The following is a 12,712-nucleotide window of genomic DNA, read 5'->3' as shown; positions in this document are numbered from 1 at the left end:
GAAGAGCTACTGAGAGTGTTGAAACTGGTAGAAATGGGGGGAACAAGAGACATTAGAACAATTATGGAAACCCTCCAATGCCAAACATTTATGTATGAAATATAATCATAGCTATTTGAAAAGTTAAAACACTTATAACAAGAACTTGTTTATAGTGGTCTGGAGGACATTAATTAGAACTAATGGATTGAAAATGTGGAAAGAAAATTTTTCTCCCAGAGACTTCTATTCATTCAATCCTGTAAGGAAGTAATGCTTCTTATAAAGTGTGATCTAACCTGAAAAGAATGATACAATGCTTGAATCAACAATAGCATCCTGACAAGGTAGGGGGATATTTTTAATTTTGCATTCCATTTCTCATTTTAGTTTCTTCTGTAAACTATGTGTTACTCCTGTTATAGAGAAAGACACACACAGTGACTACCATTTATTGAGTCACTCTTTGTGCTGGTAACTGAACTATGAGGTAAATATTATCTCCCTCTTCACAATAGTTTCATAAGGCAGATATTATTTACATATTATCAATGAAGAATCTAAGGCTGAATTAGATTAAACAACTTCCATAAAGCTACATATCTAGTTATAGCAAGTTATTTGGAATCAGTGGTATAATAGGCAAAAAGAGGTTGTTAAATCTAATGTGTATTCTGTTATGTGCAGTGAAAGGAGTTTTTACCTTTCATCCAGGAGATAGAGGAAGATGATCTGTTTTGGAATAGGAGTCGAAAAGAGCTAAGGAACGCGGGCAAGTGTTTGTGTTTCTGACTGGTCGGAGTGAGTGTATCCGTGAATGCTGATGCCTCACTGTGGCGTGTCTCTACAAAATTCTAGGTGCTGCTTTTGGCACTACTTTGTACAGTGATGTCCAGGGCAACTCAAAACTGCATTATGCCTTGCTGAGGCCAGTTGAGGAGCCAGGAGCAATGGTGACTGCAGGGAAGTTGTTTTTTTTTTTTTTTTTTTTTTTTTTTTATAACTCTTAACTGTGTTTGGTACATCTTTTGTGGGGCAGACTTACTCCATGAAACTATTCCAGGCCATTAGAGCACCTTGGACCCAACACCATGCATTGAAAGTCAAATCAGTTTCAACTCTGATCTAGTCTCAGAGTCTATGGTCCTAATCAGTGTTTTATTGTGTATAATAAGCATATTATTTAGTTACTTGCATCAGTTTCTGAAAAACACAACACTTATCCCTAGATACAGTTTTAAATGCCCAAGTGATTTTGAGTACCAGCCCTGAAGAAAAAAAAAATCAATTATATAAAATGATCTCTTACTATAAATGGGGAACCGCAAGAACATATAATCAATTAGAATTTATTGGTTTCTTTCAATGGCAAGAATATTCACACCTGGGTGAATTTTAGTGATTAAAAAACCTGGTCTCTTCTAAGTTCCGCTGTAAAGAAGTCTAGTTATTTGCCTTAGTTTCAAAAGAATAATTCCCTAAGTATTTCAAAATGTCCGACTGACTGCCCCAGCTATTCTCTTTAGAGGCTTCTTTCTCATCCTCATGGCACATCCCTCTGGCATGCATGACCAGCTGCAAGCTAAACCCTGTGGAATAAGAATTCTTTCATCCCTTTGTGTGATGTGTTTCATTTTCGGAGTTTGGATGATCCTCTTCGGCAGCAGAGGCAGGCATTGTTAGTTTCAATAGGCGGCCTGGATGCGCAAGAACAGTCATCATAGAGACAGGCTCTCAGGGTCTGTCCCTTCGTGCCATGGTGTTGTGTTAGATCACTTTCCCCTGCTGGATTAATGGCTAGAGAAAAAGGAAGACAAACTGTACCCAAATCAATCCAATTAAAGTACTTGAACTTTACTGACGTGTATCCTATTGTTTTCTCAACTTCCTAACCTATGGTTAATTTCTCCAGCCTGTAGAAAGGAATCACATAAATAAGAGAATTATCTCAAATTTGCAATTTTCTTTAGTTTTAAAAGGCTTCAACATTTTGTTCTATAAGATGAAATAATAATATGTGTTTTGTATAGCTGAACTTTTGGGGGGTTTGATCTTTCTATCTCTCCTCATATTTTCACTAAAATTACTGCCAGAACTTATTATATGAAACTGCTCAGCCTTTAACATTTTATCTCTGTTCACAGTCTGCACTGCAACATCAGTTCATTCTGGGCATTTTGGCTTTCTTGAATCTCCAACTGATTCCCACTCTCATGACTGGTGATATCCTTTCCCAGTTAATCGAGTATTCTCCACTTGTGCTCTGTCATCCATGCCACTTTAAGGAGGAAGGTAATTTGGGCTTTGGGCTCTCAGCCCCATCATTTGTGAAATGACCTCCCTGACTCTATGTTCAAAGTACAAGGTAGGATTTCTAGTAATAGTATATTATATATGTATGATGACTGATAGTTTATAAAGTGTTCTCATATATTTTATTTTATGTAATTCTGACCATAGTTCTTGAGATGGAGAGAGCAAGTATTGTTGTCTCCTTTTTTAAATAAGGAAAGTATAATTCAGAGAGGAGAAGTGAATTATTCCACATCAAATAAGGAATAACAGGTTGAACCTGAACTTTAAATTTAGAGCTTTTACCACATAAGGTGATGGTTTCCTCTGGTAGGGACTTTCTATCTTAAAGTCTGAGGTTCTTCATTTATTAATTATATGTTTTTATGTGTATGAGTTTATATGTACATACTCACACACGTGGGGAACAGGTTTTGTTATACTTTGTTGAGCTTAGGATAGAATTTTATGACTTTAGTTTTTATCATTGAAGTAGTCTCCCAGTATTTCTGTTTAAGAAACATAAGAAGGAATGTATTAACTTCCTTGTATAGAATTTTGGTATTATTGTAAACCCCCTATAAAATGTGATTATATTTTTCAATTGTAAATCCATTCTGCCAGAAACCTAATATACTTATTAAATAGTATTCTTTGTGATTAGGGAAGGTATGAATATAGTAGAAACCCTCCTGGCCAATCCCTACTTTAGAAACTCTGAAATACGGTGTATTTCTGTCTCCCTGTTTACTTGCTGTTATGCTTACTTAGAGTTGTTTGTGTTTGTTTTTAAATTTGTTTGTGCCAATTGAATGTGCAATTGTAATTTAATTATGCAAACTGGTGAAGTATGAGTAAAAAAAGTATAAATGTCTATTGGTATTATGAAATTTAAGTTGCCTGGTTTGGAAAGACTTTTTAAAGGTGAATCACTACAACAAATTAGTGTGGGTAGACAACAGTGAAAGATCTCCTAAGGCAAGGATAGCAGATGAATGTAAAAATTTGGAAGGGTCCTGCATTCAACTTGCTTTGCAAGTCTCTTTAAGCACTCACTGCCATTAAATAAACCAAAATCTTTAAACTCTCACTGACATTACATAAATGCTACATTGTGGAACAGTCTGAGTAAGGAGAATAATGTGACTTAGCAGATCAAGAGTCGATGACAGCCTTTGATCTTACATAAAAGATTGGTCAATCAGTGTAAATTTTACGTTTTAACTTTAAAGGAATGAAATATCTTAAAAACAACTTTCCCCTTGTTTTTCTGTGTCCTGTTTAAAAAATGAAGATAAAAATGATTTTACCTGACACGGAATTTTTTTGAATGTGTGAGGATTAAATGAGATGATACATGCAGAGTGCAGAGCACCTAGAACAATGCCTGGCACAGGTACTGAAAACATTAGCCGTCATTGTCATCATCAGTATCATTTCCTCTCCCCACCTCCTCCTTCTCATCCTCTGAGTTTATTTGCTGAAGGGCTTACATACACCGATATTAAAAAAATAATAATCTTCTAGATCACAACAGCCAGCTATTGGAATATTATGTTTGGGTTGGCAGTGAAACTGTCCATTTCCTAAGCCCACCCCACCCTACTCTTTCTTTCAGATTTATGAGAAGAGGAAGTATAACTATAACTCATTTATTCCCAGGAACTGCTGAGACCTGAAATTGTAGGTGAAACGTAAGTGAGAGGGTTAGATGCAGTCTCAGCTGAAGACTGTCAGAAGGATTGAAACGTGGAGAGTTTCAGGTGTATTGGTGGAGGTGTGTGTGGTGCTTACATGGCATCTACCCACACTGAGCCTAGATCCAGTCAAGATGCTTTTCCGCATTTGTTGTTGTTCAGTGGCAAAATCATGTCCGACTCTTGGCAATCCTGTGGACTGCAGCATGCCAGGCTTCCTTGTCCTTCCCCATCTCCTGGATCTAGTCAAGATGTTTCTCTACAGAGTTCTCTCACAATTGTAAATAGAGAACAAGGAAAAGAAAAAAGAAATCTTGAGCAAAAAAACCCTGGTAGCTAAATGGGAATAAGGATAAGCATTGTACTGTATGCCTTTAATTCCTAAATGCTTCTGCTGACCAGTAGGTTACAGGTCTTTATTAAGGATTCCACATTTAGAAACTGCTTTTAGGAGGAGAATCTTCTAAGTGCTGACACACACATTTTCATATCATTTCACATCCTGTTGTCCTGTGTAAGAATGTGCTCTTCATAGAAAAAAGACCCAAACTCTAGGAGCAGAGATGTTACCAGCAATGCTGATAGTGTCCTCCAGGGTTTGGATGTTAGTGGCTCAGTGGTAAAGAATCCTCCAGCAGTGCAGAAGCTGCAGGAGATGTGGGTTCTTTCCCTGGGTTAGGAAGATCGCCTGGAGGAGGGCATGTCAGCCCACTCCAGTAGTCCTACCTAGAGAATCCCATGGACAGAGCAGTCTGGCGGGCTACAGACCATAGGGTTGCAAAGAGGTGGATATGACTGAAGTGATTTAGCATACACACAATATAATGGTTGACTCAGTGCTGGTGGCATTGGAATGAATGTGCCATCAATGGGTTCTTTTTAATTACTACTATTCATAGAAGTGTTGTTATTTACCTTCTATAAATGGCTTGCATGACACTTCCATAATATTAAAAGCTAAAGCAAATAGGTAGCCAAGGGGAATGTAAGACATTTTCCAAAGTTGAGAAACAATTTTTAAATGGTATAATCTGAAGTTTATTAAGTACCACTTTGTGTCCTTAAACAATAGAGGTATCACTGTTGGTCACTTTCTATGCCTATTGTGGAATTAGGTCTATTTCATTTTCATATTGTAATCCATCCTTACTGGTCATAAAACCTTTGAATAGAAGAAATCTTGTCTTTCTGCTTCATGACTCTTTATATCATTGGGATTACTTCAGTTTATACAACATACATTTTCCTTGTTGTTGTTCAGTTATTTAGCTGTGTCTGACTCTTTGCAGCTCCAAGTATTGCAGCATGGCAGGCTCCTCTGTCTTCTGCTGTTTCCCAGAGTTTGCTCAAATTCATGTCTGTTGAGTCGGTGTTTCCCCGAACCATCTCATCCTCTGTTGTCCCCTTCTTCTTTTGCCTTCAATCTTTGCCAGCATTGGGGTCTTTTCCAATGAGTTAGCTCTTTTATATCAGGTGACCACAGTATTGGAGCTTCAGCATCAGTCCTTCCAATGAATATTCAGGGTTGATTTCCTTTAGAATTGACTGGTTTGATCTCTGTGCTGTCCAAGGAACTCTCAAGAGTCTTTTCCAACACCGCAGTTCAAAAGCATCAATTCTTTGGTGCTCAGCCTTCTTTATGGGCCAATTCTCACATCCATTGATGACTCCTGGTAAGACCATAGCTTTGACTATACAGATCTTTGTCAGCTAAGTGATGTCTCTGCTTTTTAATGTGCTATCTAGGTTTGTCATAGCTTTCCTTCCAAGGAACATTTTGCATTTTTCTACCCACTAGTTATATTAAAATCTCTCCTCTACTCTGTCTTTCCTGTGCTCTTGTTTCAATCATTGTGTGTGCGGGTGTGCTCAGTCGCTTCAGTCATGTTCGGCTCTTTGCGACCCCATGGTCTGCAGCTTGCCAGGTTCCTCTGTCCCTGTGATTCTCCAGGCAAGAATACTGGAGTGGGTTGCCATGTCCTCCTCCAGAAGATCTTCCCAACCCAGGGATTGAACCCATGTCTCCTGCAACTCCTGCAGTGCAGGCGGGTTCTTTACCCACTGAGCCACCTGGGAAGCCCTTCAATCATCATATATCCTATCAATTTTGGCTGTTCTCAGCCTTTTGCCCAGGAGTGTGTCTTCACATATTTTTCTTTGCTCTTCCATATGTCAACATTTGTTAACATGTATAGCCTATACTTTTATTTCTTAGTTTGTTGATTTAAATTTCATCCCTTTTTTTTTCTTTAGCTACACCATTTCCATAGTCATTTTAGGTGAGGACAGCAGTGGAATTTATAAAGACTAGATAGCATCCCAGAAAATACCCATCTTTATTCTGAAATATGATATGCTTGGTATTCAGACTTCTCCCTAGTGAGAATCTACACATTATACCTTTTTGTTATAAAAGATATTTTTAAGCTGATGGGATTCAAGATAATTTCTTTTTTTCAGAGGAAATTCCTGTTATTCAACCTGATATTTAGAATCTTTTGCTAAGGACCTTTACAGAAATAGAAAAGATAGTCTCAGTTTGAATATGTTCACAGTGCTCTGTTTTGACTCATATCCCTTGAGCCTGCTCCTTGGTTTCTTAAAAAATTATATTTATTTTATTTTTTCCCAGTTTTATTGAGATATAATTGACATACAGCATTGCATACATTTAAGGTGTGTAGCGTGATGATTTGACTTACATACACCATGAAATGATTGATATAGTAACTTTGGTAAATATTCATCATTCATATTGATGTAAAATAAAAGAAAAAAAATTTTTTTCCATGTGATGAGACCTCAGGATTTACTCTTAGTTTCATATATAACATAAAGCAGTATTATTTATCTTGATCATGTTGTATATTACATCCCTAGTACTTATTTATATTTTATCTTTTGATCACCTTCTTCCAATTCCCTTCCCTTCCACCCCCTGCTTCTAGTGATTACAGATCTGATTTCTTTTTCTATGAGATTATTTGTCTTAATTTTTTTCTTTTTGTTTTTTGGAAGTATAATCAACCTACAACATTGCTACTACACAACATAGTAATTTGATATTTCTATACATTACAAAATGATCACTATGATTAGTCTAGCTACCATCTGTCACTACTGTAAACTATTACAATACTATTTACTATATTCCTCATGCTGTATATTTCTTTCCCATGGCTCATTTATTTTGTAACTGAAAGTCTGTACCTTTTAATATCTTTCCTTCATTCCTCCCTCCCTGGCAACAACCTGTTTAGCGATCTCTGTATTTGTGACTGTTTCTGTTTTGTTATGTTTGTTCACTTGTTTAGTTTTTCTTTCAAATTCCACATATGAGTGAAATCATACAATATTTGTCATTTTCAGATTTATTTCACTTAGCATAATACCTTTTAGGTTTATCTATGTTGTCACAAATGGCAAGATTTTATTTTTTTATGTCTTGGTATGGACAGAGAACAACAGACTGGTTCCAAATAGGAAAAGGAGTACGTCAAGGCTGTATATTGTCACCCTGCTTATTTAACTTATATGCAGAGTACATCATGAGAGATGCTGGGCTGGAAGAAGCACAAGCTGGAATCAAGATTGCTGGGAGAAATATCAGTAACCTCAGATATGCAGATGACACCACCCTTATGGCAGAAAGTGAAGAGGAACTAAAAAGCCTCTTGATGAAAGTGAAAAAGGAGAGTGAAAAAGTTGGCTTAAATCTCAACATTCAGAAAATGAAGATCATGGCATCTGGTCGCATCACTTCATGGCAAATGGATGGGGTAACAGTGGAAACAGTATGTTTTTGGGCTTCAAAATCACTGCAGATTTTGACTGCAGCCATGAAATTAAAAGACGCTTACTCCTTGGAAGGAAAGTTATGACCAACCTAGATAGCATATTCAAAAGCAGAGACGTTACTTTGCCAACAAAGGTCCATCTAGTCAAGGCTATGGTTTTTCCAGTAGTCATGTATGGATGTGAGAGTTGGACTGTGAAGAAAGCTGAGCGCCAAAGAATGGATGCTTTTGAACTGTGGTGTTGGAGAAGACTCCTGAGAGTCCCTTGGACTGCAAGGAGATCCAACCAGTCCATTTTAAAGGAGGTCAGTCCTGGGATTTCTTTGGAAGAAATGATGCTAGAGCTGAAACTCCAGTACTTAGGCCACCTCATGCGAAGAGTTGACTCATTGGAAAAGACTCTGATGCTGGGAGGGATTAGGGGCAGGAGAAGAAGGGGATGAGATGGCTGGATGGCATCACCGACTCGATGGACATGAGTTTGAGTAAGCTTTTGGAGTTGCTGATGGACAGGGAGGCCTGGTGTGCTGCAGTTCATAGGGTCGCAAAGAGTCAGACACGACTGAGTGACTGAACTGAACTGAACTGAAAGTAGATGAAGGAATTAGTAGAGTGGAGAAAGCTAAATACAAGTGCCTGGAGAGTATTATGCCAAGGAAAATGCAAGCCAGTTCATGCTCCAGAACTGGCTTACGAATCGGAGGCAGTACTTCCTCTGGAAGACAATGGCTGAAGTAAAAATATAATTAATATACTCAGATAGATAGAAGATAGTACTTCCTTGAAACATGACAGAATAATATAAGAAATGAATAATCAGAGAATAAGCCCTCAGCTGTAATAACTTTAACAGGATTGAAATTTTCAGAGCAGAAAGTCAAATGGATAACAGGAGAGCAGATAAAATCAGAATGTCTCACAAACAAAACTCTGATTAATAACAGTTTCAGAAGATGGGGGAAAGCAGAGAAAGTGATAGGGAAGAGATTAGCATGAGATTATATCAGAATTTTTTTTTTCAAACTGAACAACAAGCATTTCTACTTTGAAAGGATTTACTGGGTGCCCATAAAAAGTATAAAGGAGAAAATATTTTTTTCTTTTTATCATTTTATCATATGTGCGATGATGAATGTTAGGTAAGCCTATTGCCATAATCATTTCACAGTATATGTAAATCAAACCATCACTCTGTATGCCTTAAACTTATACTGTGATGTCAATTATTTCTTCATAAAACTGGAAAAAATGTGAAGTAGATCTATACCAAGATATATAACTGGAAAATTTCAAACTACCAATGGTTTATAGATGATGATAGACACTTTTAGAGAGAAAATATAAACCCTATGGACACATTGGTTCAAGAATCAGGATGGTATCTGATTTCTTAATGGTAACATTCAAAGCTAGAAGATGTGGCTTTTAAGTTCTGAGGCCAAATTACTTTAAATTTGGAATTCTATACTTAGTCAAACTGTTAATCTGGTGTGAAGGTAGAAAGAAAGACATTTTTAGGTGCATGATCTTCAAAATTTACCTTCCAAGGTTACTTTCTCAGGAATCTTTTGGTGACTATGCTGTATCCAAATGACGAAAAACTGGGGAGAGAGATGAAGGAGAGGATTCAGGAAATAAGTGATGAGAATGAGATGAGAAAGGTGAAGAGAAGTTCCTGGATAACAACTGTGCATTGTTCTTAAGAATAATCTGTCCTTAATTGAGCCAGGAAGGTAGAAAACTCTAGAAAGGGATGTGTTCAGAAGGAAGATTTGGAATTAGCAGAATGCTTCACGTTGAAGAGTGAGATATATTCAGAGAGATTTTATATTTCTCTTGCAAAACTTGGGATTGGCGAAAAAATGGGCAATATGAATTGTAGAAAAGAAAACTTTTTACTGAAGGAAGGAAATGTATTAAAAATGTACCAGTTGGCTAAATACTGGGAAAATGAAAGGAAAGTGGGTGATATAAGAGAGCTAAGGCTTTATCTTCCATGATAAGAAATTAATAATGTCTTTACAGTTTACAAATAAAAAATAACAATATAAGCTTATTATTTAGAGATAAACAGGTAAACACTAGAAAGAATTTCGACAGAGGTCTCAAAGGTTGAGATATGGGCTGCTGTTTTTTGTGTTTTTTAAGAAACATTGTGTTACTATTTAGTAAACTATGTAGATGCATTACTTTGAAAATGATGAGAAATTATTGCTATAATTTTAAAATTATAGCAAATTATGAATATAAATATTTTTGATTTTGATTTTTCAGACAGAAGACTCAATGAAATGTGCATGTTTTAGTTATCTAGAAGAATTAAATGGTTTATACCTTGGCAATGCTGAAGTTTGGACATTCTGTCTCTTGAGAATAAATATTATTTAGAGGAGTTCCCACTTTTTTCTATAAGGAACTCATGTTGTTTACCTGGTAAAAGATATGGAGTTAAAGCTAAAAGTGGTTGTTTACAATTATCAGGTTTCAAGTATGTGTTTCATATAAAAATAAGTCATTAACTACTTGTGGCTAAGGAGATGTAGAAAAAAACAAAAGTATATTTTCATTTGATATGGTAGGTTTAGTCACATAAGACAGGTTAAACATACTGCATTTATTAAAGAGTAGCTTTCCCTCATTCTAAGTAATGTCTAAACACTTAGGATTTTTCTATTGAGAAGTTCACATGGCTAGTTCATGCATTCTCATGGAATGCTTTTAACTGTTCACTGACTCATTACTTATTCATCTATAGTTAATGTAAAACCACTTTTGTTGTGGTTTACAAAAATATGGAGGTTATGTGATTCAGTGCTTGCACTTCAGAATTTAGATTATCTTTCAATAATCAAAAACATGCTTTGCCAAAAATTCCGGAATGAGTGTGCTCAAAATTTCAAGTGCCTTTTGAAGTTTTTAAATGAGAAACTCCAACTACAGAACCCAACAACAAACAAACAAACAAAAAACCCAGGACATGTCTTGTAAACAAAAGTGTTTAGCACAAATCCTTAAACCTCCTTGAGAAAATTTTTAGAACATAAGAGAGGCAGACAGAGATCGAGGAGGAAAGGAGGGAATTTCTCCTTGAATTTTTTTTTTAAACCAAGGACATTTAGTGTTGAAAGGAGAAAGAGGAGAGGGGAAATGAAAAAGAACATGATTTGTCTCAGAGATTTATTTTGTAATTGATTGTAGCTTATAAAGGTTTTCATTGATAGTTGTATGGGAAGGAGAATTCTAAGTTTCAATGCTGACACTTTGAAGAGTTGCCCTGTTGTTGCAGCTGCTTGGGCAGCCTTGCTCAAGCATCAATGGTGCATTGTGGCAGCTTGCTCTGCTTCCCTGTTTCTGATGGACGTTCTCCAGGCAGTGAAGGGCAAAGGGGCTGGCAATGCTGGTAACTGGCATAATAGAACTTGTTGGACCAGTTTGGAGTGTATGTGTGTGAACTGAACACTTAATGACAGATTCTGTACTATGGTCAGTCTAGGTTCAGGGTGACAAAATATTTTCTCGTCAATTAATAGAGATGGGAATATATATTTTTATATTGTCTTTTTGTGGCAGAGTGCGTATTATTTAGTTTTTGTGTGGTCACTGGTAGAAAAGACTAATGTCTATGGCCTGAAAGACAATCCGGTTTATGCTCAATATAGCTACATTAAAATATTTCACCATAATGTAATTGACACTTATTGTTTATAATACTTAGTTATTGATATTTTAGAACACCTCAGTGAAATTATTTGTTATCTGTGACAGTTAACTTCAAAAATTTTCAACTTTCTTTTCCGTAATTCTAATTTAATCTCTCTAAAATTTTTTAAAGATTTTTTTTTAATGTGGACCACTTTTTTTAAGTCTTTATTGAAATCTGTTACAATATTGCTTCTATTTGGTGTTTTTAGTTTTTTGGCCTTGAGGCATGTGGGATTTTAGCTACTTGACCAGAGATTGAACCTGAATCCCCTGCATTGGAAGGCAAGGTCTAAACCACTGGACTGACAAGAAAGTCCCTAATTTAGTCTCTTAGAAAAATAAACTTTGAGAAGGGGTATGAAAAGTCATACCTACCAAACAGATAAAGCCATTACTTGGAAGAATATGATATAAATGTTAGGAGGTGATACAAAGTAGGAAGAGACAACAAACATTTATTTTGCTTGTATTTTTCTCTGCTGAGAGGAATGACATTCAGATTGAAAGAAAGCAATGGAAATCAATGATTGAGCTGGTTAGTAAGAGGCCACTTAGGTAAATTTAAAGTCAAATTCTCAGAGTATGGCATTTTTTCTGGAATGATAATAATTATATTTTTGGAAAAAAAAATCCTGTCCATTTATATAATGTGTGTTTCGCAAAGCACTGTCAATGTATATATTTCACTGGGTCCTGATGGTGATCTTGAGTAGTAAGGAGGGATGAATATTCCCATTTCATAGGTGAGGAAAAAAGAAAAACTAAAGAATTTTGAATACTTACTCTCATTTAATATTCACTATATCCAAGAAGGCAATGGCACCCCACTCCAGTACTCTTGCCTGGAAAATCCCATGGACGGAGGAGCCTGGAAGGCTGCAGTCTGTGGGGTCACTGAGGGTCAGACGTGACTGAGCGACTTCCCTTTCACGTTTCATTTACATGCACTGGAGAAGGAAATGGCAATCCACTCCAGTGTTCTTGCCTTGAGAATCCCAGGGACGGGGGAGCCTGGTGGGCTGCCGTCTATGGGGTTGCACAGAGTCGGACACGACTGAAGCGACTTAGCAGCAGCAGCGGCAGCAGCAGCATACCCAAGAAGATGCTATTATCTCCATGTATAGATATGTTATGGAGAAGGAAATGGGAACCCACTCCAGTATTCTTGCCTAGAGAATCCTGTGGACAGAGGAGCCTGGTGGCTGCTGTCCATAGGGTTGCACAGAGTTGGGCACGACTGAAGTG

The 12,712-nt window shown here is 36.8% G+C and overlaps 1 long non-coding RNA gene across 1 annotated transcript in view; it reads left to right on the top strand.

The window, feature by feature from the left end:
• The first annotated feature begins 2,140 nt into the window (after nucleotides 1-2,140).
• The window catches only part of LOC128048931 (uncharacterized), a 191,725-nt gene continuing 181,153 nt past the window's right edge, over nucleotides 2,141-12,712 (top strand). Inside the window, exon 1 of the long non-coding RNA XR_008199416.1 lies at nucleotides 2,141-2,271. This is a non-coding gene — a long non-coding RNA (uncharacterized LOC128048931). The remainder of the gene's footprint in view (nucleotides 2,272-12,712) is intronic.

Source organism: Budorcas taxicolor, chromosome 1 (assembly GCF_023091745.1).
Source record: "Budorcas taxicolor isolate Tak-1 chromosome 1, Takin1.1, whole genome shotgun sequence".
Lineage (NCBI taxonomy): Eukaryota > Metazoa > Chordata > Mammalia > Artiodactyla > Bovidae > Budorcas > Budorcas taxicolor.
The sequence above is the reverse complement of the archived record's forward strand: the minus strand, read 5'-3'. Positions and strand labels throughout refer to the sequence as shown.